Source organism: the organism of the source record quoted next, unplaced genomic scaffold, assembly GCF_019419815.1.
Source record: "Pyrus x bretschneideri cultivar Hongxiangsu unplaced genomic scaffold, Pyrus_bretschneideri_v1 Contig40, whole genome shotgun sequence".
Lineage (NCBI taxonomy): Eukaryota > Viridiplantae > Streptophyta > Magnoliopsida > Rosales > Rosaceae > Pyrus > Pyrus x bretschneideri.
Genome location: NW_025999724.1, coordinates 1,429,226 through 1,455,496, shown reverse-complemented (window position 1 = coordinate 1,455,496; position 26,271 = coordinate 1,429,226). Strand labels below are relative to the sequence as shown.

Sequence of the window (26,271 nt, the reverse complement as noted above, 5' to 3'; positions counted from 1 at the left end):
GATTGATCAAAAAGAAAACCCCCTTGGAAACGATATATAATTTGAAGCTAAATGATTTATTTAGCAATGAGGGGCTCGAGGGAGCTGAGTGTTGGCTCGAACATGTTGAGAAAACCTTTCAGGTGATGCAGCGATATGGAAATATTTTAGAGGACATATAGGTTGAGACATCCACGTGGTTCTTGTGTGTGGAGGCTACAGCATGGTAGAGACAAGAATCTTTTCAGTTGTCAGTGGAAGATGCCACAAATTGGGGGATTTTTAAGCATCTATTTCAGAAGAGATTTATACTTCCAGAGTATTTGGATCATAAGAGGGAAAATTTCTAGCATTTGAAGCAAGGGAAAATGTCAGCTACTGAGTATCATCAAAAGTTCACTGATTTGTCTCGATATTATCCAGAGATTGTTGCAAATCCTGCTAATATGCTCCAATGTTTTAAGTGAGGTACTCCATAGAAGTGGCGTTCTATGGCGACTACGACTACCTATTCTACATATCAAAATTTTTTTCGAGGTTTTACTTCGGGTCAAGGACTCAGAGAATGCTCTAGATGATAGTCATGAGGAAGAAGAAAAAGGCAATGCTCAGAAAAATAATAATAAGGATAAAGGGCAGTCATCCTACAGTATTCGCCAAACACAGAATTTTAAGCGGGGTGGTGATGCGAGAATTATACGCGCACAAATTAAACCCTCTTTTTGTCAATTGTAGTGAAGTGTATAAGTAGGGATCGTTCTGGACCGGGGATTAGGAGGGATTGTTAATCACTTGGATTTTGACTCAAAAACGTAAAAACAAGTTTAAAACACTAATTAATGCGAAGAATACAAAACTAAAAGTAAGAAAGACTAAGACTTAAACAAAATAAAGGGGGATTGGATTTTGACGAAAATAAATTAAATGCAACGATTGTAATTTAAAGGCAGAATGTAAATATGAATGTGATGAAAATATGGATGATGGAATAGCCAAGGGGTTCTTCTCCACACATGTTACACTTGCATACACTTTGATTTTCAGTTGGTCTTTCGATGAATTATGGAACTCGACACTCCAAGTTAATTAGGTCCGCTTAAATTAACCTTCAAATTTCCCTAGAATCATTGAATTGGATGAATATGCATCGCAAACAAATTATTCCTAACAAGTTCTCTATATGAACAGCATGATAAAGATACAAGTTAGAATCATTACGTTCTTTGGAAATTATAAGCATCGACAAGGCATTTGTAACTATGAAAAGCATGATACTCTTGCCAGGAATTCAATTAACGCGATTGTTTATAAGCAACCTCCACTACTTGTGAATATAAGTTCATAACTATTAGGTGAAACTCACTTATATTCTAGCGTCAAATTCATGCATGAACATTAAGCGTGCACTCTCAATAAACATACACAAACAAGTTATCAATCAAACAGTTAAATGATTTGAATCCAACATTCATGAAATTCCAACCAAAAGTAATCAATTCATATTGCAAGCATAAACATGGTTTCGAATCACCCCCTAGCTAACTAGGGGGATTTAGCCTCTCATGGTCACAAAAAGAGAATTACAATTGAATTTAAACATAAAGCACAAAGGAACGATTACACCTAGAACGCCCAACGAATCCACGTGAATTGGTGCGCGTCGAAGCTCCTCTTTCCTCTTCTCCTTATGCGGCAGATTGGTTAAATGGTGTTGGTGGATGATTTGCGGGTTTAGGGATGGTTTATGCACGGATGATGGGGAATGAATAATGGGAGATAATACACGGCAATAATGGAGAGAATTGTGCACGGCCCTCGAAATTATGGGATTATTATGGAGTATATGGGAAGTGGACGGTTTGAATGGGATATAGTGGACAATGGGAAGTGGACGGTTTGAATGGGATATAGTGGATGATTAAAAATGGAAAGTGATGGTTAGGTGGAATGGTGGGTGGGGATTGCACTAATGGGTTAGTGTTAGGGTTAGTGGAATGGTGGATGAATCATTAAGGTTAGTGGAATGGCAATGCACGGATTAGAATGGGAAGATTGTGTGATGCATTGTTTTGGACATCCATTCCTCGTGCTCTATTTGCATACACCACATTCCAGCTCAGTTTTGCTCTAAAAGCTCCAAATTGCATCATTTCATGTAATATGTCCTTTAAACCTGAAAACACATGAAAGTAGCTTAAAAGACTACTTTAACGAAGAAAACATAACAAAAATGCATAAGAACTAGCTAACTAAGGCGCATAAATATGCTCCTATCAGGTGGTACTAGTTCTGGTTCATCCAATGGTAGTTTGAATTCTAACGCACTGCGAAAAGGTGGCAGATCCACAGGTGGTTCTCGCTTTCAGCAGCGGAGGAATCCTAGCGGTTCTGGTGCTCTATTGTGTCGTAGGTGTAATAATCGTTATTTTGGGGAATGTATACAAGGTGGTAGTGGCAGATGTTGAACTTGTGGTTAGATGGGGCATAAGGCTAATCAGTGTCCACAGAATCAGCAGAAATCTCAGCCCCTGCATTACCACCAGCTGTACCCCTTCAGCAGGTCCAGGGGCCTAGTGGCTATACTCTGACAGGTTATGGTGGCGCTTACCACTATCAGAGGGATGTAGCTCCGTATTCTAGGGAAGCATATCCGTATCCAGTAGATCCATATTACCAGGGTGGTTATCCACCATATCAGGAAGGTTATGCACCGTATCAGGGCGGCGGATCACAATTATATGCCAGGGGACATTCCCAGAATTTTAACGTCGCCTTAAGCAATGGTGGTTCGACTAGACAACCTAATCAGCCCAGCCAGGGATGGGGTATCCAAGGACGTGGTATCCAGGGAAACAGAGGTTGTGGAGGTCGACAGTAAGCGTAAGGTCGTGTTCATTATATCACTCTGCAAGATGCTCAGAGCAACCCTGATTTGATTATAGGTACGTTGAATATTCTTGGTTACTTTGCTAGAGTATTAATTGATTCAGATGCCACGCACTCTATTATTTCTCATATGTTTGCTCAAAAGACTCAACCACACCCTACTCCCCTTGGCTATGAGTTGGAGTTTTCCATGCCTAGAGGCGAGACTTGTTATGTTAGCTGCGAGTATCAAGGATGTCTTGTTCTCGTTGAGAATGTCATCATGCCAGCTAATCTTGTTCCTCTGGATATTGTCGATTTCGATGTTATTCTGGGCATGGATTGGTTACATTACAATTATGCTAAGTTGGATTATTATGAGAAGACAGTTACTTTCCATCGGCCAGGCTTGCATGTGGTTACTTTTGTTGGCGAGCGTAGTGGACTGAGACATGGCGTTATCTCGACCGTGAAAGCGAAGCGATTATTGAGGAAAAGATGTCAGGGCTATCTAGCTTATGTGGTGCTGAATGCGGATACTTCTACTTGTGTGGAGGGCGTTCGAGTAGTTAGGCAATTTCCTGATGATTTACCTGGACTACCATCAGACCGTGAGGTAGAATTTACTATAGATTTAATTCCAGGTACTGATCCTATTTCCTTAACCCCTTATCAAATAGCTCATGCTGAATTGAGAGAATTGAAAATCCAATTACAAGAACTTGTTGGTAAGGGTTTCATCTAGCCAAGTACTTTACCATGTGGAGCTCCAGTTTTGTTTGTGCGAAAGAAAGATAGAACTCTGAGGCTGTGTATTGATTATTGACAGTTGAACCGGGAGACGATTAAAAATCCTTATCTATTGCCTCGTATTGATGATCTTTTTAACAAGTTTTGGGGTGCATGTGCGTTCTTAAAGATCGATTTGAGATATGGGTATTATCAATTGAAGATCAAGAGTAAGGATGTTTCGAAGACAGCGTTTCGAATACGTTGTGGTCATTTTGAGTTCCTTGTGATATCATTCAGGTTAACAAATGCTCCAGCAGCCTTTATGGACCTGATGAATCAGGTGTTTCGCCCGTATCTCGACAGGTTCGTTATTGTGTTCATCGATGATATTTTGATGTATTCTAAGTCTAAGCAGAGCAGACTTGACATCTTACTATGGTTTTGAAGAAATTGAGGAACATCAGTTGTACGCTAAGTTTAGTAAATGTCAATTTTGGCTGAATCAAATGTCGTTCTTGGGACACGTGATATCAGCCTAGGGTATTCTTGTGGACCCTTATAAGGTAGCTGTAGTGGAGAATTGAGAGTAGCCACGGATCGTCACAGAAGTACGGAGTTTCCTCGGTTTAGCAGGTTATTATTGGCGTTTTGTCAAAGATTTTTCAGCTATTGCTCTGCCATTTACAAGGCTAGCCAAGAAGGGAGTTAAGTTTAAGGAAAGTGATGATTGTGAGCGGAGTTTTCAGCAGCTGAAGTATTGCCTCACTTATGCACCTGTGTTGGCCCATCCGGATGATAGTGGGAGCTTTGAGATTTATAGTGATGCTTCTTTGAATGGCTTGGGCTGTGTACTCATGCAGTATGGTAGAGTGCTCGCGTATGCTTCGCGACAGTTAAAGCCTCAAGAAATGAATTATCCCACTCATGATCTCGAGTTAGCCGCTATTATCTTTGCATTGAAAATCTGGAGGCATTATTTATACGGAGAAACGTGTCGGATCTTCACCGACCATAAAAGTCTTTACTCAAAAAGATCTTAATCTCAGGCAGTAGAGATGGGTTAAGTTGCTCAGTGATTATGTTTACATGATTGAGTATCATCTTAGTCGTGCAAACTCTGTAGCTGATGCTTTAAGAAGGAAATCCCAAGGTCAACTTAACACATTTTATGTATGTAGTGTTCCATTCTTAACGAAGTTGCGATCTATTGGAGTCACATTAGGGGAAGATTACCAAGGAGCTCTACTTGCTAATTTTCAAGTTAGGCCAATTTTGCTAGATCGTGTACTCAAAGCTCAGGCGAATGATCTGGAATCTTAGGAGTTAATACAGGCAGTGTATAGAGGGAAAAAGAAAGACCTCAGGATTCAGAAACCTGATGGTATGCTTATGTAGGGTGATCGGATGTTTGTGCCTGACATAGTAGAATTAAAGAAAGATATACTTGATAAAGCATATATTTTGGCTTATGCGATGCATCCTGGGAGTACCAAGATGTATCACAGCATTCGACCTTTCTATTATTGGCCTGGTATGAAAAGAGAGATTGTTGAGTATGTGAGTCATTGTGCAGTATGTCAACAAGTCAAGGCAAAAAGGAAGAAACCTTTTAGGTTATTACAACCGCTTCCCGTACCTCAGTGGAAATGGGAAGATATTACCATGGATTTTGTGTACAAGTTACCTCGTACGCGAAATGGTTATGATGGTATTTGGGTGATAGCGGATCGACTCACCAAGTCAGCACATTTCATACCCGTTCGAGAAAATTACTCGTTGAATCAGTTGGCGGAATGGTTTATTTTGGAAATTGTTAAATATCATGGTGTTCCAATGAGTATCATTTCTGATCGGGATCCCAGATTTACTTCTAAGTTTTGGGTAGCTTTTCAGGAAGTTCTCAGTTCAAGATTGCTTTACAGCACGGCTTATCACCCTCAGATGAATGGACAATTTGAAAGAACTATTCAAACAGTGGAAGATATGCTGAGGTCCTCAGTGTTGCAGTTTGGAGATATTTGGCATAAGCATTTAGCTTTGATCAAGTTTGCTTATAATAACAACTATCATTCTAGCATTGACATTTCACCTTTTAAGGCATTCTATGGTAAACCCTGTCGTACTCCTTTATGTTGGTCTGAAGTTAGCGAGAGAGTGTTAATGGGCCATGAGATTGTAGATGAGACTACGCAGAATATCCAGGTGATTAAAGCTAACTTGAAAGAGGCCCAGGATCGACAAAAGAGTATCGTTGATAAACATGCCACTGACAGAGTATATAAAGTTGGAGATTGGGTATTCCTAAAGTTATCTCTATGGAAATGTGTGGTACGGTTCGGTGAGAAAGGTAAGTTAAGTCCTCGGTATATTGGACCATATCAGATAACCAAGCGAGTTAGTGAAGTTGCCTACAGGCTTGAGCTACCTCCAGAGTCATCAAAGGTACATGATGTGTTCCATAAGTCTATGCTTTGTCACTATGTTTTTGATCCATCGCACGTGATCCCTCCTCAACCACTAGAGATTAACCCAGATTTGACATACGATGAAGAGCCAGTGACGATTTTAGATTGGAAAGATAAAGTTCTCTGGAATAAGACTGTGTGCATGGTGAAAGTTTTGTGGAGGAACCATTCGGTCAAGGAAGACACTTGGAAAACTAAGAAGCGTGTACGAGATTTATATCCATGTTTGTTTTTGTTGGAAATGTGCCCTAAAACCAATCATATGATGATACTTTACGGACATTTCAAACTAATGTAGTTTAAATGTAAAGGGCAAAGATTATTGTTTGAGCCGTCTCATATAAATGTTATATGCTTAAACGATAAGTCCAAGGAATATGTGATTGGAAGAATGCGATCTAAAGAAGTTAGATTCGTGAGACCATTCTTTCGTTGACACATCCTAAACGTTCCTGATCATAGGATTGTCAATTGGGCATTGACAGTCCGTTAAGATCAGTACGTGCTATGTCTTCTCTCAGGGAGAGTGACTAGTCTCGAGTCATTGGTGTGTGTGACATCAAGACAAGTACGTATGTGCTCAATAGAGAATGAGTTCACTGAACACGATCAACGAAGAGTTCTCATATTCATGTCACATGAGAACTCATGGTTGGGATAATGCAAATTAGTCTTTTGACCTGAGGCATCACAGTTGTCTTGTGGTTAGGTCCTTAATCTTTGATTATGTCAAAGTCACTCCATCAGGAGGGTGCCCATGGCATCGTTGGGGTTAAGCCACTTAGCCATGGAGGCAAGTGAATGCGCAACAAGGGATCTCTAACCTTCAAACTGTTTGAAGGAGAATACTCTATGATATGATTAAGAATCTTTGGCCAAAGTATGAATGAGATTTAGGAATGTGTTCCAAATCACATTCAAGGTAATCATATAAGCACAAGACTCACATTGGATAGTAGACATGAATAAACTATCAAACCAAACAATGTGGTCAAGAGTATTGTATTAGAGAAAGACCGTATTGCATTTGTAATCCTAAAACTGAATAGGTTCTCCACTTCTTCTGATTAGCTTGGGTAACCATGACATGCTGCTAGGCGTCAACCATGGTTTGTGGAAGCCCTAAAAGTGTATTATCACTAACGGGAGAATTGAAAGTAAGTTTCAATTCACAATCGATTAGAAAGAGTTTTAATCGCCCACTGCCTCGCTAAAAGGAACCTAATGGATCGTTCACCGAGTAAGGTAGAGTTTGAAGAAACAACGGAGATGAGTAAGAATAATTAAATGGTTTAATTATTTATCTAAGGCTAGGATTAATTAATATGTTAATTAATCAAACGAATAAGTTCGTTAAAGACCTCGGGTTAGTTTTGGGCCGCAAGGCCTAATGGGATTTGAATGTCAAGCCCATTAACTCAAGTTGTATGACAACTTGAATAAACAAAGGGCTTGAAAGCCCAATAAACCCTATAGGCTTGCCATGTTAGAAGAATAGGGCTTTTGGTCCATTAGGTCACTTATTTGAAGGGACTATATAAAGGACTTTATAGCCTAAAATTTACATATGGTAATTTTTGGGGAAAGGATGAGAACACAAGCTCTCATTTCTCTCTAAAATTTAGGCCACCTTGGAGGGATCATCTAGCAATCAAACTCCTCCAAGGTCACTCATTTCTTCTTCATTATGCCTTGGTGATGAATCATTAGAGGTTCTCAATTTTGGGAACTTGGAGAAACCTTTTCATCCATCCAAATCCATGGATCTAAGATGCAAGGAATGAAGGCCCTCTCTTTGGGTGATTAGCCTTTGCTTATGCAAAGAGGAATCTACAAAGGTATTGATTTCTCAACTCACTTTGTTTTGAGTTGAGTCTTGGTTCACCTATCTACTAGGCTTTGAATTTCATGGGTAAATGTTTTGTTTTAAGTGCATACAAGCATGATTCCGCCTTTAATTGTTAATTGCATGCTATTGATGTTGCTGAAATGAACATGTTTTTCACAAATCTTCCTTCAGTTTTATGGTTATTGATGTGTTGTTAATGAGTAGGAATTTTGAGGACATAATTTTCTTAAGGGGCATAGACCGTGACGACCCGTCCCTAGCTAATATATGCATTTTCTCCTAGAGTGTGTAAAGTGACGAATATGCCCTCATTGACTTAGTGATATGGATGTACATATTTAGTTTTAAATTATTTTCTTGCCATCATAATCAAATCATACTCGGCATCACGAGTGCGTTGACGCGAGTTAGGGTCGAAACGGTTTTCTAACAAAAAAGTTACGACGATTAAAGAATGAGAATGGGTATAATTATATTTTAGGGTGGATTATATCTATTCTTGTCCACCAATCACCTTAATTCCTACTTTATTGGGCCCAATTAGATTTTGGGTTTGATTTCACTTTTCTTTGGGCCACTTAACATAACTCTCTCTCCCTCTCTCATGGCAGCCCAATTAGGGCCACGATATTTTTCTTTTTGGCCAATCCTATATGCGCGCACACACACACATACGCATACCCTTATCTTCTCACTTCTTCTCGATCTTTCTCCTTCGTCCGTACACCCGAGAGCACACCCATAATCAAACTATACCAAAACTTCATATATCGACTCCAATGAGGCTACCATCATACTCATCTCGACTTCACAAACCTAACCCTACCTTTAGTTTATAGAACAGATGTCAGAAATATGAGGAACCAGAGCTAAGGCGATGAGCTAATTTCCTCTGACGTGATCGTGGGCGTTTCACAGGGTTTTAAGGTTTAAGGAAGCCTCTAATCAACTCCATAGAATCCCTAGAATAGGTTTATAGTGGAGTTGATGTTGGGATAAAAAGATTCATAGAATTGCAGACTTAGCCGGAGGTTTCGAAGGTTTTTCCGACCACTTTCCGTTGGTTTTTGGACTTCTAATAGGTATGGTTGTGCTCTACTCTTCAAGAGCTTCAAATCCGTATAAATTTCATGGATTTTGGTTGACAAATGAAGAAGATATTGAACTTTGAAAAATGTCCAAAAACCAGCGAACCAGACGACGGTCGGCAGCGGACTCTGGCAAGTCACCGGAGAAGAAGGAGCATATTCCGTTAACTTTAACAAAATATTCTACTATTTTAACGGAATATTTCCTAACGCCATTAGGGGTTCCGTCAGCATGCCAGGCATGTGCCTAGCCCAAAACGAACAATATCGTGCTACGGCGGAGCCAGTCTAGGATGTGACAGGTGTTATCTCCGAATTTTTATGAGCAAGAGTTAAAATAAAAACAAATTATGTATTCAAATTCTATTATTCTTTTAGGTTAATCAAACAAGAAAATTCACAAATTTAAAAAAAAAAAAAATCCATTATTTTAAAATTCCTTTGTAATCTTAAATTATATCTAAAAAAAAGTGAGTTAGAATTCTTATACCTTTGTTGATTCCTCTTTGCATAAGAAAAGGCTAATCACCCAAGAGAAAGGGCCTTCATTCCTTACTTCTTAGCTCCATGGATTTCTTGGAGGATGATGGATGAATGGATTCTCCAAGTTCCCAAAATAGAGAACCTCTAAGTCTCCACACCAAGGAGAGCCTCGATGAAGAGATGAGTGACCTAGAGGAAGGAATATTGCTAGCTAAGTTCCTCTAGGGTGGCCGACCTCTTAGAGAGTCAAGAGAGCTTTTGTTCTCATCCTTTCTCTAAAGAAAACCCTAAGGATGAAATGGCTATAAAGTTGCCTTTATACCACCTTACAATGGAGTGGCAAACTTGCAATTAAGGTAAGTTCACTACCCTTCTCTATATGGCCGGCCTTAAAGGTTTATTGGGTTTTCAAGTTGTGATACAACTTGAGTTATTAGACTTGACATTCAAGTCCCATTGGGCCTTGCGGCCCAAAACTAACCCAAGGTCTAAAACGAACTTATTCGTTTGATTAATCATCATATCAATTAATCCTTGCCATAAATAATTACACCATTTAATTATCCTTACTCATCTATGTTATTTCTTCAATCTCTACGTTACACAGTGTATGATCCATTAGGTTCCTTTTAGCGAGGCAGTGGGCGATTAGAACTCTTCAAATTGATTGTGAATTGAAACTTACTTTCAATTCTACCTTTAGTGATTACACACCTTTAGGGCTTCCATAAATCATGAGTGACACGTAGCAGTATGTCATGGCTACCCAAGCTAATCAGAAGCAATACGGTATTTCTCTAATACAATACTCTTGACCACATTGTTTGGTTTGATAGTTTATTCATGTCTACTATCCAATGTGATTCTCTTACTTATATGACTACCTTGAATGTGATTTGAAACAACTTCCTAAATCTCATTCATACTCTGGCTAAAGATTCTTAATCATATCATAAAGTATTCTCCCTCAAACGGTTTAAAGGTTAAAGATTCCTTGTTGCGCATTCACTTGCCTCCATGTTTAAATGGCTTAACCCCAATGATAGGAGCATATTCATGCGACTTAAATGGCTTATTCTCGTGCATTTACGTTATGTTTCTCTAGTTATTTTAGTCCTTTATGCTTCTTTTGTGTGTTTTCAGGTTCTAAGGGGTTAGGGAGCAAGAAAGTGCATTTTGAGGCTATTTGGGGCACTTTTGGGCATGGATTGGATAGCTTAATCATGGAGCAAAGAGGATGGACGAAATTGAAGCCTTGTATGCTCTTTGGGGACATCAAACAAAGGGCCTAGCCCAATCAAACAAATCCTTTGAGCCATGGAAAACCTTTAGCCCAATCAAACATATTATGCCATGCAAACCAACCTATTTTAGGCCCATTCTATGTACTTAAACCCTAGCCCTTTAAACTAGCCCTATTATCACTTATCACTTTCATTCACTTATCACTCACCACATATCATTCATTTATCACTTCACATATCATTCACTTATCAATTATCATACTCATAATCATCTACACATTTCAACCATTTAAACATATGCATTTCAACTCACATGCATACCCACCTCTTTCCACCTAATCCACATGCTTTCACAACCTAAAACACATGCATATGCACCACTAATTCCTTCATCATTCAACCACACTCTCCCATTCCCTCTCATTGCCGTGGCTACCATCCCATTTCCAGCACACACACATGCAATTGCACATGCATTTCCAACCTAGCATTACATCCCACATCCCTTTAATCATTCAACCACAAAGCCACATGCACATTCACCCCTTTCTCCACACCAAAACCGTGCATACACACTTCATTCCATTCATTCATCATTCCATCTCATGCATCACCATTTATTCCACCCTAGAGCTTCATTATTCAATCCATCATTCAGCCATCTTCCACTACCTTTAATCATTTAACCCACATACATTCACACACACTTCACATGCAAAACAACAACCATTCACACACAAAACAGCACCATTCACCCTTGTGTCGTGTATCCCAATCCCTTTCCAGCATTTCACATGCATTTCCACCTTCTTACTTCATCATTTCAGCAACATATACACCCCACATGTCCATTTAATCATTCAACACATGCATCACAATCCCAAAACTAACACAAAACACCTTCAATGCCGTGGCACTCCTTTAGCATTTCCAGTTTTTCCCTTTACATTTCACATGCATTTCCACCTTCCTACTTCATCATTTCAGCCACCATTCATTATTTAATTCACATACATTCACACACACTTCACATAAACAACATTCATATGCAAACACATGTTTCCCCAACAAACAAATCAGCAACACATGCACCAAAACCTTCAATGTCGTGGGTTCCCTTTGCTCCCCTTGTGCAATTCCAGCTTTCACATGTTGTCCTAGCTGTTTTTCCATCATTCCTCCACACAAACACATTAAACAAACAGTCATATACACCTCCACTCCTCCTATAAATACCCTTGCATTCATTCATTCAAGCATCATCTCATTTTTCCTCATTTCATACACAACACACCACAAACACACCATTTCCCAAATCCTTGCCGTGGGTTTTCTTTCTATCTTCTATCTATCCTCTTCCATTTCCATCCCTCTCCAACCATTCCCCACTCCATTCCACATACACTTAAAGCCCTAAACATCTCCTTAGACCTTGTGCCACAACGAAGAGGAAGATAAGAGGGCCTAAACGTTCATATAATTCAAGTTTGAGTTGTTGGAATGTTTAGGTGTTTCTTTGATTTCAATGTTTAAATTCAATTCTCTTTGTTTTGTAAATATGAGGAACTAAACCCTTTTTGGCTAGGGGTGATTTCAATACCATGATTATTTATGTGATATGAATTGATGAATTCCGGTTATGAACTCTTGATTCGTGAATGCAATTGGCTTAACTATTTGATGATTAACTTATTTGTGTTTGTTGATTGAGGGTCGACACTTAATTAGCATGCATGAATATGTGGCTAAAGTTTAAGAAGGTTTCACATAATCGTTACTAACTTATACTTGAAAGTAGTGAAGGTCGCTTGTCACGATCGCGTTAAGTTTAATTCTTAGCATGAGTAACATGATGTCATAGTTGCAAATGCTTTGTCAATGCTTATGGTTTTCATTATTCTTAATGATCTTCGATTGTATCTCTATTATGATGACATGTAGGGAACTTTTGAGAATGTTTTGGGTTGTCGAATGATGCCATCCAATCCAATAATATAAGGAAAATCTGAGGGTTAACTAGTGATGTCACGGTTAATTTGGGGCATTGTCGTTCATAATTCAATGAAGGAATAACTGGAAATTGATTCATATGCATAAATATCATGTGTGGAGAAAGAACCTCTAGCTAATTCACCAACCATCTTATTTCATCAATTTCATATTTACATTCTGTCTAGTTATTAACTTGTTTCGTTATTTCAATTTTCGTCAAACCTCAATCCCCTTTTTGCTTTAATGTTCAATATAGTTAGAAATCAATTTAGTTTGTGTTTTTAAAGCATTTTGATTCTTTTGGTTTGTCTTAGTGTTTTAACGTTTAGTTTCACATTCTTTGAGTCTAGTTTAGTGTTTTATATTGTTTTTACGTTTTTGAGTCAGTTTCCAAGAGATTAACAATCCCTCCTAATCCCCGGTCCAGAACGATCCCTCACTTATCCATTCTACTACAATTGTCAAACGAGGGTTTAATTTGAGTGTCAAGTAATTCTCGCATCACCCAACTATGCCATGGACACCCTCTGATGGAGTGACTTTGATATAGTCAAAGATCAAGGACCTAACCACATGACAATTGTGATGTCTCAGGTCAAAAGACTACTTTGCATTATCCTAACCATGAGTTTTCATGTGACATGAGTATGAGAACTCCTTGTTGATCGTGTTTAATAGACTCATTCTCCATTGAGTACCTACATACTTGTCTTGATGTCAGTCATACTAATAACTTGAGACTAGTCACTTTTCCTAAGAGAAGACATAGCACGGACTAATCTTAACAAACTGTTAATGCCCAATTGGCAATCCTATGATCAAAAATGTTTAGGATATATATACAAAAGAGAATGGTCTCATGAATCTAACTTCTTTAGATCACATTCTCCCAATTACATATTCCTTGGACTTATCATTTAAACAAATAACATTTATATGAGATGGCTTTAAACAATAATTTGAGCCCTTTATATTAAACTAGATTAGTTTAACATGTGAAATGTCTGTAAAGTATCATCATATGATTGGCTTTTGGGCACATTTCCAACCGTTTATTTTTCTTTTCTATCAAGTAATGAATAATCAAATGTTCGCTAAATTAAACTGCCGACTTTATATACAGAGATTATTTGGCCATGTTAAGCCCAATCCAAATTGCCCGATCATAAGAAAATAAGAGCAACTCCAGCGTATCAAAGGCCCCATTGGGCAACTTTTTATTTAATCCCCTCCAATCAATAGTAACTGCCTTTAATGAACAGTAATTGCCATTTGCATCCCCACCCCTAACTAAATATTCATGGCAATAGACAATAAAATATTAGTATTTTTTATTTTATAAAATAATACAAAATAATTTTATTTGTAATTTCGGATAAGATTTTTAATCGTTCTCGTTGCGCCACGTGTCATTATCCGAAAAGATAATTTTTGGTGATAGATTTCGATAAGATTTTTATCCAATGCTGTTGTGCCACGTGTCGTTACCTTTTCAAAATCGTTGATGATAGATTTCCGATAAGATTTTTAACCAATCACGTTGCGCCATGTGTCACAATCTGTTTACAATCTTTGAGGATAGATTTTGATCAGATTTTTAACGAATGACGGCATGCCACGTGACATTATTTACAACCTAATCCTTTTTTTTCCTCCTTATAACCCACCATCCATCCTAAGAAATCACACACCAAAATCAAAATCTCTATCATTATTCATAGTTTCTGCTTCTTTCTTATAATGTCTTCTTCAATGATGTTGTGGGAAATCGATGAGCAAGAGAAAGATTTGTTTAAGCAAGGGGAAGAAATGTTCAATCTCCAGGTGGGCAAAAATGAGATGGAAGAGGAAGAGGATGAGAAGTGTATAAGGAGAGATGACGAAGAGCCTTACATTCCCGTCGAGTCATCCAAGATGTGGCTTAAATCTCTAGGTCCAACTGTTCCATAAACATTGATAAAAGCAGGCAACGACAAGATATGGATCTCTTGGACGATTATTTTGTTTGTAACAGTGCATTCCTTGATACGTACTTTAGACGTCGTTTTAGAATGTAACAACATTTGTTCAACAAAATCATGATCGTTGTTTGCAACTATGATTCTTACTTTTGTGCAAAAGAATGATCCTTTTGGTGTTATGGGGTTTCCTTCCTGAGCAAAAAATTAATGCTGCCTTGCGGATGCTTGCATATGAAGCATCTGCAGACCAAGTGGATGAGATAGCAAAGATAGGGAAATCAACCATTCTTGAGTCCTTGATGAGGTTTTGCTCTGTAATCGAATCTATCTACATCATAGAGTACCTTCAGAGACCTACTGAGATGGACTTGCAAAGGCTTCTGAAGAAGGGCGAGATGCTAGGTTTTCCTGGGATGATTGGAAGCATCGACTGTATGCACTTGACCTGGAAAAATTGTCCAAGTGCATAACAATGAGCTTATGAAGACAGAAATTGAGCTAAAAGTATCATTTTGGAGGCGGTGGCATCATTGGATACATGGATTTGGCACACTTTTTTTGGGTGTTTCAGGAGCTCAAAATGACCTCAATGTCCTTGCCCAATCCCTAATGTTCAATGATGTTCTACAAGGAAAAGCACCAAAAGTCATGTACTAGGTCAACAGACATAAGTACCACGGGCCATACTACCTAGCAAACGGCATTTACCCAAGGTGGTCATCATTTGTCAAAATAGTGCCACGTTCGCGAAGTGCAAAGGAAAAACACTTTACAAGCTGTCAAGAGGGGTGTAGGAAGGATGTGGAGCGTTGTTTTGGTATGCTCCAAGCTTGTTGGGCGATTGTTAGGGGTGTTGCCAAAATGTTTGATTTAGAGTCGCTTCGATCCACCATGATGACGTGCATCATTCTTCACAACATGATTGTGGAAGATGAGTATGATTATGATGCTGTTAACGAATATAAGCCAAACACGTTGAGCAATTCTAGAACACAAATATATTGTGCTCATGACGCCACCGAAGAACCCGTGCAACACGAGCCATTACAAGGGGATGTACATTACAATGAAACGTTCATTCAACGATATACCTCACTTTAGGACACATATATTCAAAATGCCTGGCAAATTGACTTGATAGAGCACCAGTGGGAATTGAAGCAAGCTCAAGAAACTTAAGTTCATTTAGTGTGTTTGTTTTTATTTGGTGTGTTTATTTAATTTTATTTGGTGTTTTTTTTTAAGTTCATTTAGTGAGTTTTTTTTTTATTTGGTGTGTTTGTAATTTTATTTCGTATGTTTATGTAATTTTATTTGGTGTGTTTATATCCTTTGAATAAAGATTCTCTCAGTTTAAATAAATTACCAAATTAAATAAATATCCTCTTAGTTTAAATAAAGTACTAAATTCAATAAATTGGAAACAACATTAAGTACTCTATTCAATAAATTAGAAATTACAACCCAAAGTGATTGGAAAATTAAGGGTTCTGATTAAAAATAAATTCCCTAGTCCCTCATGAATGGAAAATCATCACCTAACCAATTTGTGGTGCTAGGACCATCTCCTCTTGCTCTCGCTTCTCTTGCACGCCTCCTTTGCACCATGTCTGCTTTCTCCAAATTCCAAAAATATTTAGAATTCGGAGACATCGCCTTTACAGGCTCCTTCATAATGTCACGATCTTGTTGAGCCCTTCTTTCTTTTTTAAGCTCTTCCCTTTCTTGCCTAAGTACCTCTCTTTCTCTCTTATTAGCTTAAAATAATCTCTCAGCAGCTACAGCTTTTGCCTCCTTTCTAGCCTTATCAGCCTCATATTTAGCCATTTCCCACACCAAAGTCAATTAACATTGGCGAGCAAGTTCTTCCATATATTTTTCATAATCATTCTTGGAGCACTCCCTTTTCTCTTTGAAACCTTCTTACCTTAAGGCCTAATTGGATAACGGATCGACCTCGAGCCTTGTTTAGGGGTCTATTCCGACACTTGTTCTGTGTCACTTTCATGAACATGCAAATCATGATCGAGCGTAAAGTGTAGAAGGGTGCTGTCCAGAACAACTTCTGGACCGACAGGCAGAACTCTGAATTTAGGACAATCTTTGACAATATTCCAACATTCCCACCGGGTGAATGCTTTGTTTTTGTTTTTGGTTTTGGCATTATACCAAGCTTGTGCTTGAAGTGTCTACACAATGCGGGACAAGAAATAATTATAATCAAAGTAGCTAATGTAAATTTGGGTATAGTACAAACAAATAAATAATATATTGTTACCTGATCTGCGAAATTTTCCCCACTTTGAATATTATTACTAACTTGTGCCAAGGCATCTCTCCAATAACTAAACGATTGGCTAAGTATTCTCCAATGACTGGGCATTGATTCTTTAGTTCTTTTCCCAACAATTCTCAAGAAAAATGGTACGAATAAGACTCAACATTTCTCGCAACTGCATCTCATTACCCGTAATGAATCATGAGTTACTTCAACCCAGTTAGAACACAACGTAACATCTTCAATAAGCGTCCAATTCGTACCTGCATCATTAGTAATTTTATTGGAAACCAATTGGATTGAAACTTTGAGAGAAAGATTGGAATGTGGTTGAAAGTGTTTGAGAAAATATGAAATTGTGATGTAAGGTAGAAGATAATGAGAATATATTTATAGAAAAGTAAAATCATTTTTTTTCGGATTTTTTATTAATTTTTTATTAACTTAATTAATTTCTGCCTTTGGATTTAAAAAAAATCGAAATCCAACCCTCCAGATTGTGCCACATGGCACAACGGTAATATATCTAATTCTTTTTCCTTTTTTTTCTTATTTATAAAGGCGAATAACATGGACCATTGATCTGAAATCCAACGGATGATATTGTGCCACGTCATCTAGCCGTTGGGGGGAGGTTTGAATTTTTTTTTACCATTGGAATCCAACGGTCCAAAAAATTTAACCGTTGAAATCCAACGGACGAAAATGTGCCACGTGCCCTATAAACGTTAACATTTCAGACTTCTAGACCGTGGGCCCCACCGACTGAAAAGTTGTCGGTGACGTGCCCCCACGCGCACATGTGCGACACGCGCCTGACGCAAATTTTTTAATAACTTGGCTGACGTCACCCTGACATCAGCCTTGCATCATCCAACCTCTGGCGCTCAAACCTGCGATTTGAGTCTGCCCTTTCACTCGGGTCCCCCTTCAGCCCAATCGCCCACGTGGGCTGGAGCAAGGAGCTAGGGCAATTGGGTAGAAAATTCAACCAGTCCACCAGGCTATTGAATACGATGGAGTTGCTCTAAGGAGAGCTTCTCTAGTACACATGTTATTTACACATTTATTTATCAACCATTAGATCAATCTTAACGGCTGGTGTTAATTTATTTTACAACCGGAACAGAAACTTTGAAAACCGAAAGTTAGCTTTTCCTTTTTCTTCTACGTTGGCGCCTCCCCTACCCTTCTCCACCTTCCTTTGCCATAGCACCATCACTGCCCAAACACCTCCACCCAAAGAATATAACCCTCTGTACCCTCTCCGACATCCACCTATCTCTGTTTCCCTACAAAATTATCAGCACAGCCACGCAACCCATCGTCTAATTCATCTCCCTGGTTCTGCAACACACCCATGACCCATGGCTTCCTTTTCTCCAAGCAAAACGAGTCAGCCACCAAAGAGAGAAGCAGATTTCAATTTACAAATTTATTTTGGAGTTTTAATTAATTATAAATATAAAAAAAAAAAAAAAAAAAAAAAAAAAAAAACAAGGCACCCCACCTCCGAGCATTAGTCAAATTCAGCATTTATTTCTTTGATTTTCTATGATCCTCATTGTTATTAGACTTATTCAACTCCACAACTAGATAAGCTGCAGCATGAACACTTCAAATACATAAACTGCCAATTGAGTAATTGAAAGAAATTATAAGGTTTATTTGGTTGAAGAGATATTGCTTCAGTTGCGATGTGTCGGAAACCAAATGAGTAGTTGGCGATGGTAACAGTGCTCCCAGGTCGGGAAAGGGTTGAGGCAAGGGAGGTGGAGAGTGACAGACGCTGAAGTGGAAGATAGAGAAATACCGGGTTTGTAATTCGGATTTTGTTAACCCGGTTGTAACTTAAGCCATATTGTTATCTCATCCGTCCATGTCAATCTACCGGTTCTTATTTAAGGAATTGGACCCTCTCTGAAGCAAACCCTCTGGATTCTTCTGACCCAATAACACGGGCCATTGGATTTTGATCCAACGGCTATAATTATTATAACTTTTAGAGGACCCCTTGTTTGTAGCCATTTAATCAAAATTCAACGGCTCGTGTTAGTGAGTCAAGAGGATCCCTAGAGTTTGCCTCGGAGATGATCCAATTCCCTTATTTAAACGTGTAAATAGTATGTGTATTTTAAGTATGTGCCAGAAGAGAAGTATGCAAATCCTCTCATAAAAAAATTGGTGTTTTTCATACACTCATTTTTTATTTCACGCATTCGTATTAATTTTATTTATTGATCTTATTCTATTCATTTGATGAGATTGGTAAAATTTAAAAAAACGTGTGAGAGGTATACATAAATACGTTGATGGCACCATCCATAGAAAAATGCAAATCCAAATGTCACATCTGAATAAAGCTAGACGCAAGAATTTGAGCTAATTTCGGACTCTTTCTTCGGATTGAAAATGTTGTTGGACGCTGGATTTTCTTCCACCATAGAGGAATCAGATGCTCTATTTGTCATTAATCAGTTGACAAAAGAGGAGGAGGATCATGCATCTTTAGTGCTCTATTTGATTCATTATTTTCTAAAGACAATTGAATAATATGGCTCATAAGTTTTAATTTTGAGTAGGTGTTGTGACCTATATTTAACTAACAGGGGAAGGGCGGTCAGCGGCACAGAGATAAAATATAGAGAGAGATGTGTTTGTCGGGTTGTGTAGAGGATATGTGTTATTTCCCCTATGCAGTGCCTTTATTTATAGTAGTAAGAGAGAGATGAAATCCTTGTCCTCCATGGAATACAAGTCCTAATAGGGAAGAATAGCTAGAATAAAATCTAATCTAGGATTTACACAATCACACTCAAACAAGAAGTTTATAACACTTCTCTTTCAGTGTGTAAATACTCAAGTACATTCGGCATCATGTAAAGGATGAGGCAGTCAACTCGTCGGCACTGATTCTGGGAACACACTATTTTCAATAAGGTAAGAACTTGCATAAGGATGTTAGTCTAACAAAAAAATCCTATGGCTATGGTAAAAACCCGAGTAGGGACAAAACCCAGAGTCTAAGGAAAAATGCATGAGTAATGCAATGTCAAATGAAATGTCTACGAGACGTCATCAGGGATATGATCAACCCAAGGTGGGTGCCTCGTCAAAAACCTCGTTAGGTAGCAAAAACCCAATGGGAAAAATGCTCCTAATCATAGGAAAAAAGAGTACATTGAGATCAAGCAAGTATACTTCAGGATACTCCCCCTGAGTTTGACACAATTCCAAAGAGAACTAGCAATGTTACAACTCAAAAAGTTTTCACATACCAATTCCTTAAACAAGCTTCTGAAACATCACTTTCGGTAGTGATTTAGTGAAGAGGTCAGCCAGATTGTCTTGTGAATGAATTTGTGCGACTTCAATCTTTTAATGCACTTGTTATTGATGTGAGAAGAAGAACTTCAGCATAATGTGCTTAGTGTTTCTCCTTTGATGTAACCCTTCTTGAGTTGTTCGATGCATGCAGCATTGTCTTCATAGATTGTCGTCAAGACATCAACGACGAGGTAAAGATCGCTAGAACTTCAAATATAGCCCACAACTGCTCTCAACCAAAAGTATTCCCGAGTTGCTTCATGTAAGACGAGAATTTCAGCATGGTTAGACGAAGTAGCAACTAAGGTCCGTTTAGTTGACCTTCAAGAGATTGCGGTGCCTCCAATGGTAGAGACATAACCCGTTTGATAGCGCACCTTATGGGGATCAAATAAGTATCCTACGTCAGCTTAACCAACAAGGCGAGAATTGACTCAAGATAAGGGGTGCGGCATCACTCGAGGATCCGTAGGGATAGAACAAGCCCAAATCAGTAGTACCCTTACAGTAGCGGAAAATGTCTTTAACACCAGTTTAGTGTATGCATGTTGGTGCATTACTGTATCTTGCCAAAAGATTAACAACGAAGGAGATGTCGGGTCTAGTGCATTGAGCTAAGTACAATAAAGTGTCTATCACACTTAGATAAGGAACTTCAGGCTCCAAAATCTCTTCATCATCCCCCTTTAGACAGAAAGGATCTGGTTTTGCATCTAGTGATCGAACGACCATAAGAGTACTCGAAGGCTTCGCTTTATCCATGTTAAAGCAGCGCAGCACCTTCTGGGTGTAGTTCGATTGATGTACTAAGATTTCATTTGAACGGTGTTCTATCTCGAGACCGAGATAGTATCAAGTCTTTCTTAAATCTTTCATCTCATTCATCTCAAAATCTGACTTCAGGTGCGCAACAATTCTCACGAGCTCTTCAAGAGTTCCGATAAGGTTCATATTATCAACATATACTGAAACTATCGAAAAACTGGAATGTAACTTCTTAATGGACACATAAGGGTATAGTTTGTTGTTCACATATCCTTGAGTAGTCAAATACTCACTCAGACGGTTATACCACATTCTTCCGGATTGCTTCAAACCGTAAAGTGAATGCCTCAACTTAATTGAGAGCGTGTTCTAGAGTTTGGAAATATTTGATCCAGTCAATGTAAGTCCTTTGGGAACTTTCATATAAATTTCCATATTAAGATCCCTAAAAGGATACGTAGTTACTACGTCCATCATCTACATACTTAGTTTTTCAGAAACTACAAAACCGATAAGGTAGTGACAAGTAATAACATCCATAACGGGTGGATAAGTTTCATCATAGTCAATCTCAGGGCGTTGTGAGAAGCCTTACGCAACAAGATGAGTTTTGTAATGCATAATTTCGTTCTTCTCGTTATGCTTCTGAACGAAAACCCATTTGTAGCCAACGGGCTTCACATGTAGAGAAGTATAAGCTATAGGTCCAAACACCTTACGTTTCGTAAGTGATTCGAGTTCGACTTAAATTGCTTATTTCCAGTTTAACCAATTGGTTCTACGTCGACATTCATCAACGAAATGGAGTTCAATGTCATCGCTCAACATGATCTCAGTAGTTACTGCATATGGTAATGCATCATCGACGATCATCTCATTTCTACACCAAACATCATCCAAGCTGGCATAATGGACCGAAATCTCACGGTTCTAGGGAAGTGGATTTGTCTCTTCAAGGACGCTTCTGTAATCTAGAATTTTCTCAAGAGTTGGATAAAATTAGTAGGCGACAATCGGATTCACGGTAGGCTCTTCAGGTGCCTGTGCCAGGGGTTTCCTCTTCCAGAGGTGTGAATCTTTTGAACCAAGTAGTCTGCCATGATTATGTGTATGGGCAAATGATTGGCTAGCTACTAATGTACGTAGATCGGCCAAAATGGAGTCCCAGGCCTCCAGGAGGGAAGTCTATCGTACATTTGGTATATCCATCTTTGCAGGCACATTCGCAGCTGGAATATGTGATCTTGTTACTTACGCTAGATCGATGAAAGCATTTGGCATGCTATGAGCTATGCTTTGAAGATCTAATATGCGCTGCACTTCAGTTTCAGACTGAATTATGCGGGAATCTAAATTAGAAACAGTGGGAGTCGTCCACGATAATTCACGTCGTTCATCCGGAATGTTGACGTTCTTATCTCTCCCTAACGACGAGAAAACTATCTCATAGAAGGGACAATCCATGAAATAAGCGGTAAACAGATCGCCTATCAAAGTTTCTAAGTAATGAATAATCGAAAAAGAATCATATCTGACATAGATTCCCATTCTTCGTTAAGGCCCCATTTGTTTTACTTAAAGGCGGTGAAATCGGCACATAGACCTCATAACCAAAAATGCGCAAATGTGATATGTAGGGTTTGTATTCGGTAATGAACTAAAGGGTGCTTTATGGTTGGGTCGCAACAGGCCTTAGGGGGACCAACATTGCATGGCCCTAAGTAGTGGTCGGGAGCTTGGTACGTATAACCAACGATCGAGCAATCATTTGTAAGCACTTAATGAATGCCTCTGCCAAGCCGTTCTGGGTGTGAACATAGGGTACTGGATGTTCAATTTCAATCCCAATTGACATGCAATAGTCATCAAAAGTTTTAGATGTGAATTATCCAGCATTATCCAATCGAATATATTTGATCGGATAATCAGGGTCGTGAGCTCTAAGCTTGATAGCTTGAGCCAATAGTTTAGAGAATGCAACGTTCCTTGTGGACAATAAGCACTCATGTGACCCATGTGTGGAGGTGTCAACTAAAACCATAAAATATCTAAATGGTCCACATTGAGGGTGAATTAGTCCACAAATGTCCCCCTGAATCCTCTGTAGAAAAATAGGAGGATTCGACTGAATCTTGCCATAAGAAGGCTTAATAATAACCTTTCTCGTGGAACGAGTTTGACATGCGATTCCTTGAATCGAACTTAAACTTCAGGTTAGTGGATGTTCGTGTGATGATTTGAGGATACGGTGCATCGCTATTCGTCAGTGTGTCCCAAACGATCATGCCAAAGTGTAATTTCGTGCGTGGTCCCAGAGGTAGGGCCGGCCACATAGTAGCTTTCTATGGGGCATATGGTCGTAATATACAAACCACTCAGGATACGCTTCATCTTCTGTAGAATACGAATCTGGCGATGTTCATATGAAGTTATGTACAGAAATTCAACTCCATTTTCTACATAGGTTTCAGCGTGGTAATTATTATATCTAATGTCCTTGAAACTCAACAACGTTCTTGCGGAATGTGAAGAATAAAGTGCCTCATCAATAGTCAAAATTGGACCATTGAATAACCTTATATGTGCCTTACCATATCCTTCAATCAGGTTGGATGAGCCTGAGAGGGTTGTCAGAGGTGCATTCTTAGGTATGAAGTTAGTAAAATAGATGCGTTCACACAAAACTGTGTACGTGGTTACACTATTGGCCAGACAACTAACTTTCTCACTAGTTATACCTAGAATAAAAATTAATTTGAATTAATCACATGCATAAAAGTTCTAAAAACAAGTATCCATTCAAAATAATTTAAGTATTCAAGGATGGTAATTAATAAAAACTTAATATCCAAAAAAAAATCATCAACAAATAATCCAAACATAAAGGAAAATTGTTCAAAAATTAAACAAAAAACAAGGGGGGTTCGGCCACTAGGTGGAATTCGGCCCCATTATCTAAATTTCAACTATAAAAATAGATTTTGTCTAAGATTCTAATCTTCCATAGGGGTGGTATCCTCTTGAAAGTCAAAAACCTCCATCTTAGTACTCTCCGGTTCATCCACTTGCACAAAGTTTGATTCAAACTTCTTACGATGAGAATGATATTCAGCTACAACCTTTTAGGGAGCTCAACAAACACGGGATCAATGGTTCTTGGAACCACAGCGATAGCATATGTCTGCATCTATGGTTTCAGGCGCTTTACCCTTATTCTTAAAGCTTGGGACTTTGGGAGCAAGGTTTGAGCACTTCTAGGCTCAGTTTCCTCCCTTAGATGGGTCTTGGCTCTTTTGACCTTAACAGGGTGGCTTCTAGCTTCAGGCACAACAGTTGCCCTGGTAGGTCAAGCTTGATGATTTTTCATCAATAGCTGATTCTGCTTTTCAGTGAGAAGTAAATCAAAGATCAAATTTGAGGACTTAGTGAACTTTTGAGCCCTATGTTGTTGCTGCAAGACAATATTAGCAGCAAAGAAAGTCGAATAGATCTTCTCCAGGAGTTCCTTTTCGGTCAAGGTCTCGTTACAGAACTTGAGAAGTGATCGTATTCGAAAAACTTCATAATTATATTCATTAACAGACTTAAAGTCTTGGAAGTGCAAATGTTGCTAGTCATGTCTTACTTCAAGCAAGAAGATGTCATTTTGGTGATCAAAGCAATCCAGAGTGCTCATGGATCCTCGTCAACAAGGTACTCGGTTTGCAATGCGTCATAAATATGTCTTCGGATGAAGATCATGGCAGTGGCTTTTCTCAGCTTCACCGATTGGGTTCTCCATCTCATCTTCAATGGCAGGACGCAAATTCTTTGTAGTGAGGTGAAGCTTCACATCTTGGACCCACTTATGGTAGTTCCTTCTAGAGACCTCCAAGGCCGTAAAGTTGAGTTTGTTCAAATTCGGCATGTTCCTATCACAAAATAAATGGACAAGATGTGATTAGTGTAATGGAGAAAAAAAAAATATCAATCCATTCACATAGAAGTAGAACATTTAGGTTCTAATAGACATGTATTGGTTTAAATTCGCATGAAAAAATTTCGAGTTTTCATGGGTGATGTTTTTAAGGAAAAATTCAGGTTTTCAAATAAGGCATGTTGAACTTCAGGTTTGTATGTTCCTGCAGCCAAACACAAATATATATATATATATATATATATACACACACAAAAATATGCAATGAATAAATATGCAAATAGAACTTCAGGTCTATAATTATAATTGAATTAATTATTTGGACTTCGGGCCAAATTTAAAGTGTGGATGAAAAAAATTATAAAATCCAAATTGTCTAAAAAAATTAAACAATTAAGCTCGGGGTCCAAAATCTTGGGCCAAAACCCACGGGTGGGCTAAGCAGATTGAATCTGTGTGGCCCAGGCCCAAAAAATAGGTTGGAATAGGCTAATCAGGCCAAGAGGGCTTCAGGCCCAAAATAACAAAGGCCCAAGATGGATATGGATTAAGTGGGACGCGGTGTCGTGCACCGATTCTTTAGATGCAGGCTGTGATCTAATGCGACGTCGTGCACGAGGACACCAAAGCCACATGGGCTAGTGTTGCAAATTGGGCCAAGCCATGGCAGTGGGCCCCTGAAGGCGAGCCCAGCAAAAAAACTTTATTTCTTTTCAGATTTGTACAGTTAGGTCGAGGTAATTGGGTTGGCCCAAGTGGCCATAGGTGTCCAAATAAACATCCCAACCACTACTGGGTTCATTTGCCGGAGATGATGATCGATGCAACCGCTTCAGGCGTCCATGTTTTGGGATAGAAACCTCAAGGGCGAGTTCGTTAGTTAATAGAGATCATGAATAAGAACGGAGATTGAGAAATCTCAACGTTTTGACCAAAACCTTACAAATTTGAATCGAAAAATTGAAAAATCTGATGAGATTTGAAGGAATCTCAGTTAACCTACATCGGTGGAGCTTCAGGCCATCGGGATGGTGACCTAAGGTCAAGGTTGGGCTGTATGCCCACTTGTGAGGGAGAACACACCACGGAAGGCGTCGAGTTTGTTTCTGGGTTTCAGAACAGGAGCCCATGGCTCCAATTTCATGGTCATGCGGCTAGGCTCAGCCACACAGGCTGCAGGCCTGGGCTAGCGACTCGAGTTTTGCAACTCGAGTCATGGGTTCGAAGAACCCTAAAATTTTTTATTTTGTTTTTCAATTAATTCAAGGCATATATAATTTTAATGAACGAACATATATTTGATCCAATTCATGGCAATATCATATTC

General features: G+C 38.8%; 1 pseudogene; it reads left to right on the top strand.

The window, feature by feature from the left end:
* Positions 1-2,243: 2,243 nt before the first annotated feature.
* Positions 2,244-24,276, top strand: LOC125469042 (annotated as a pseudogene).
* The last annotated feature ends 1,995 nt before the right edge of the window (positions 24,277-26,271 follow it).